This window comes from Propithecus coquereli, unplaced genomic scaffold, assembly GCF_000956105.1.
Source record: "Propithecus coquereli isolate 6110/MARCELLA unplaced genomic scaffold, Pcoq_1.0 Scaffold38, whole genome shotgun sequence".
In the NCBI taxonomy this organism is placed as follows: Eukaryota; Metazoa; Chordata; class Mammalia; order Primates; family Indriidae; genus Propithecus; species Propithecus coquereli.
Window position 1 is genome coordinate 8,678,100 of NW_012149507.1, and position 6,000 is coordinate 8,684,099.

A 6,000-nucleotide genomic window follows, 5' to 3' on the forward strand; every position below is an offset into this window, starting at 1 on the left:
GAGTTTCCACTCCACATGTGGTTGATCTGACCTCTTGGACAAAGCTTGCTTAAGACCACAGGATTCAGGAGGTAATCCTGGGAGTAGAGTCCGTGCATTCTCCCACCTCATCACCAGTGCCTGGGACAAAGCCTCACCTACAGGCATATCTCATTTTATTGCACTTCACTGTATGGCGCTTTGCAGATATTGTGTTTTTTGCAAATTGAAGATTTCTGGCAACCCTGTGTCGAGTAAATCTATCAGTGCCATTTTTCCAACAGCATGTGCTCATTCCGTGTCTCTGTCATATTTTGGTGATTCTCGCAATATTTCAAATTTTTCATTATTATTACGTATGTTATGGTGATCTGTGATCAGTGATCTTTGATGATACTATTGTAATTGTTTTGGGGGCACCACGGACCATGCCCATATAAGATGGCAAACTTAATCAATGCATGTGCATGTGTTCTGACTGCTCCACTGACTGGTTGTTCCCCCATCTCTCCCCATCCCTCTCCTCAGGCCTCCCTACTCCTTGAGACTGAACAACATTTAAAGGGGGCAGTTAATTACCCTAAAATGGCCTCTAAATGTTCAAGTGAAAGGAAAAGCCATGTGTCCCCACTTTAAATCAAAAGTTAGAAATGATTAACCTTAGTGAGGAAAGCAGGTTGAAACCTGAGATAGGACAAAAGGTATGTAGGCCTCTGGCACCAAACTGTTAGTTAAGTTGTGAATACAAAATAAAAGTTCTTGAAGGAAATTAAAAGTGAATACATAATGGCAAAAAGTGAAAGAGTCTTATTGCTGATACCGAGAAAGTTTGAGTGTTCTGGATAGAAGATCAAACCAGCCACAACATTCCCTTAAGCCAAAGCCTAATCCAGAGCAAGGCCCTAACTCTCTTCAATTGTGAGGAAGCTTCAGAAGAAAATTTTGAAGCCAGCAGAGGTTGATTCATGAGGTTTAAGGAAAGAAAGTGTTTCCATAACATATTAATAAAAGTGCAAGATGAAGCAGCAAGTGCTGATGAAGAAGCTGCAGCAAGTTAGCTAGAAGATCTAACTGAGATAATTGATATAAGTGGCTACACTAAACAGCAGATTTTTTAATGTAGATGACACAGCCTTATATTTTAAGAAGAGGCCATCTAGGACTTTCATAGCTAGAGAAGTTAATGCCTGGCTTCAAATCTTCAAAAGACAAACTGATTCTTGTTAGAGGCTAATGCAGCTGATGACTTTAAGTTGAAGCCAATGTTTACTTACCATTCCAAAAATCCTAGGGTCCTTAAGAACTATGCTAAATCTACTCTACCTGTGCTCTAGAAATGGAACAACAAAATCTGGATGACATATCTACAAATAGGTATAAACAGCATATCTATTTATAGCATGGTTTACTGAATATTTTTAGCTCACTGTTGAGACCTACTACATAAAAAAAAGATTCTTTTCAAAATATTTCTGCTCACTGACAATACAGCTAGTCACCCAAGAGCTCTGATGGAGATTAATGTTGTTTTCATGCCTGCTGACACAACATCCATTCTGCAGTCCATGGGTCAAGGAGTAATTTTGCCTTTCGAGTCTTATTATTTAAGAAATGCATTTCGTTGTAAGGCTATAGTTACCATAGATAGTGATCCTCTGATGGATCTGGGCAAAGTAAACTGAAAACCTTCTGGAAAGGATTTATCATTCCAGATGCCATTGAGAACATTCAGGATTCATGGGAGGAGGCCAAAATAACAACATTAACAGCAGTTTGGAAGAAATTGATTGCAAGCCTCATAGGTACTTTGAGGGATTCAAGACTTTAGTAACTGCAGATGTGGTAGAAATAGCAAGAGAACTAGAACTAGAAGTTGAACCTGAAGATGTAATGAATTGCTGTAATCTTATGATAAATTTTAACAGATGAAGATTTGTTTCTTATGAATGAGCAAAGAATATGGTTTCTTGAGATAGAAACTACTCCTTGTGAAGATGCTGTAAAAATTATTGAAATGACAACAAAGGATTTAGAATATTACATAAACCTGGTTGATAGAGCAATGGCAGGGTTTGAGAGGATTGATTCCAATTTTGAAAGAAACTCTACTATGCATAAAATGTTATCAAACAGCATTGAAGGCTACAAAGAAATCTTTCATGAAAAAAAGAGGCAATGGATGCAGAAAACGTCATTGCTGTCCTATTTTAAGAAATTGCCACAGCCACCCCAACCTTGAGTAACCCCACCCTGACCAGTCAGCAGCCATCAACACAGAGGCCTCCACCAGCAAAAAGATGATGACTCACTGAAGGATCAGATGATCTTTAGCAGTTTTTAGTGATAAAGTATGTTTAACTTAAGGTATGTGGGTTTTTTTAGATTTAATATTATTGTACACCTAATAGACTACAATATAGTGTAAACATAACTTTTATATGCACTGGGAAACCAAAAATTTTGTGTAATTCACTTTCTTGTGCTATTTGCTTTACTGTGGTGGTCTGGAACCAAACTCGCAATATCCCCGAGGTACGCCTATATAGGAATTATCAAATAGACATCTGTCAGATTTACATTTGAAAAGGGCAGGAAGGAAGGAAGGAAGGAAGGAAGGAAGAAAGGAAGGAAGGAAAGAAGGAAGAAAGGTAGGCAGGCAGGCTGGCTGGAAGACAGCAAAGCAGAAAAATAATTAAAGAGGTAGAAAAATACCATTGATACAGGAATTTCAGATGATTAATTGGTGTAGAGAGCTGAAGAAAGTAAGAGATGACAGATATTCTCACTTTTTTTTTAAAGGGCTAGTCTGCAGAAATGTTGAGTAATTATCCTAATTCTCCAAAGAGCATAGAAACAAAGAAAATGTGTTTAATTACAAAAAGAGGAACTTCAATGGGACATAAATCTTGTCAATAAGGGTAACTACAGGTTCCTAAGAGAGCTTATGTGCCATTCATCCCTGCAGATGTCTGAGAAGGCCATTATTATTTCTCTTAGTTAGATTAGGTATAGGCCTATCCAAGGCAAGAAGTTGAACCAGGAACCACTTCTGCTCCCTTCCTGATCTCTGATTTTATTCGATCTTCTATTTGCTTATCTTCTAAATGTGCTTGTAATAACCTGCCCTCTTGCTAGCACCTACTTGTAAATGTGATGCCTATCTGGGTTTATCCTAGCTAAATAAACTGAATTCAATAAAACCCATCGTGGGTTATCCTCCAGGAGAGTTATTACTCCACTAACATGCTACTGTTGCTACTATTACCTAAGGGTTTAACTTCTCTCGGCTTGAGTTATGCTACGCTATTGTATATCTAAGATAAGAGGCTGTCTGGAGTCTGTTCAGTGTTATCGCATAACACACGGTGACTTTTTTATTGAAGGCACTTAGTGAGTACCTCTGCACTGACGCAGGCTTTACTGAAACTAATTCAGAGGCTCTGTGTGTGAGTGTGCATGTGCGCACATACACACACACATGTATTTGAGAATATAAGTATAAAGATAAATGCTGAACTGAAAAACGTCATCACGTTACCCTTCACAGTTAGCTGATAATCTTCAGTAACCTGTCCGACTGTCTGCTATGCCCTGTGTTGTATTCATCTTGCTTAAAGCATAAAGAGAACACTGCAGTGGGAGCTTGCTGTCTCTCCATGCTGATCAAACCAGCCTCTGCCCAATTTCTGCCACTTTGGATCATTGAGGATGCAGGAATTCCCAACCATGAGATCTCCAGTCTCCTGGGCCTTCACAAAGCTAAAAATGGGGTATTTGGATAGAGTACCAATCTTTCAAAAAGCCTATGGAAATTTTATATATTAGTCTTTCCTACAAAGTCTCTGAAAGGGTGGAAAGAGGAAGAAGGACTGGTCAGGGACCCTAAGACTGGCAGAGCGTCTTACAACCAACCCTTCTCCTCCCCCCAACAGAAGGCAACCCAGGTCCTGTATTTCCCGACTCTCAACCTAACAACAAAAGCTAATCCAGTCCTAGCAACAGAAGACAGGCATGTTCCTTCCCCAGATAGAACCAATGGGAGTCCCACAACACCACCGTGAGAGCTTAACAGCCTGAGGGGTGAAGGGGGTCCAACAGGAGCCCTGCTGACAAGAAGAAGTCAGAGGACACTGACTCCTTCCACATTGTGCCTGAGACTCCTTTTGCCCACAAAGAAGTATTTACTGGGTGGCTAGATAACACCAGAAAGGAGGAAGTGCTGACCAGAAGCCTCATCGTTCTCGTGGGCCAGAGACTCCCCTTACCCACCTAGAGGTGCCAAGCATCTCAGCCTGTGGAAACACCTTCTGCCCCTTTGGGCAATACCAGCAGGGACCAATGGAAGCCCCCAAAGCACCAGATCAACCACAGCCCAAAAAGTAGGCCAGGACCTGCATGCTAAACCTAAACAGGGTGACTGACTAAAACAAAGGATTTAAATAAGACCTGGAGTCTCCTAACATAATAGCCAAAATGTCCAGGTTGCAATCAAAACTCACCTGTCATATCAAGAACCAGTAAAATCACAAATCGAGTGTGAAAAGATAACTGATGCTAACACTGAGATGAATGAAATTTTGTTATTAGTTAACAAAGGTTTTAAATATTCCATTTATCATAAATATGCTTTAAGAGACAATTACAAATTGTCTTGAAACAAAAGAAAAAAACAGAAGATCTCAGCAAATAAATTTCAGTAACAAAAAAAGAACCAAATGGGAATTATAGAACTGAAAAATACAATAACAGAAATAAAAAAAACTGAGTGAGCTCACTTAAGGGCAGATCAGTAGAATGTTCCCAATCTGAACAAGAAAGAGAAACTACATTGAAAAAGTGAACCATGCTTTCCTGAACCCATGGGAAAACAATAAAAGATTCAATATTTCTATCATTGAGGTCCCAGAAGGAAAGGGGAGAGTACATTCAAAGGGTATTCAAAGAAATAATGGCTGAAAAATGTATAATTTGGTGAAAGTCATAAACCTGGGATTCAAGAAGCTAAGCAAACTACAAATAGAATAAATCCCAAGAAATCCATGTTAAAATACATTATAATTAAACTTCCAAAAACTAAAGGCAAAAAAAATCTTAAAAGCATCCAGAGAGAAACAGTATCTTACCAACAGGGAAAAAATACATTTGAATCACTGGATTTCTCATCTGAATCATAGAGACCAGAAGGAAGTGAAGCAGAAATAAAGACATTGTCACAACGAAGGCAAATTAATAAAATTTGTTATTAGCAAACCTATCTTTGAAGAATGGCTAAAGGACATTCTTCCAACAGAAAGGAAACAATAAAAGAAGGAAACTTGGAACATCAGAAAGGAAGAAAGAACAATGGAAAGAGAAGAAATATGGATACATACAATAGACTGTCTTCTCATAAGTTTTAAAAATTTTATTTGATAATTTAAAAATGATAATACTATGTCACAGTTTAAACAACATTTAAAAATGAGGAAGGTAAAGGCACTTAAATGAAAATAAGATTTCTACACTTTACCTAAAGTGATAGAATGTGATGTCACATATGTATATTGCAATACCCAGGGCAACCACTAAGAAAACTAAACAAAAAGATATACTCAGAAACACTATAAATAAATTAAAATGGAATCCTAAAAACATGTGCAAGTTATCCACATGAAAGGCAATAAAAGAGAAAGAAATAAGAAACAAGGAAACAAACAGGAAACAGGTAATAAATGGCAAACTTAAGTCTTAACAAATTAATAATTGCCTCACATGTAAATGATGTAAATACATCAGTTAAAAGGTAAAAATTGAATAACTATACCTGCAATGACCATATGATCTAGCAGCTGCACTCCTTGGCATTTATCCCATAGAAATGAAAACTTGTGTTAATATAAAAATCTGTGCATGACAATTCACTATTGCAAGAATGTGGAAACAACCCAAGTGCCCATCAATCCATGAGTGGATTATCAAAATTTGGTATATGTTTACAATGGAATATTACTCAATCATAAGAAATGACAGTGATCTAGCACC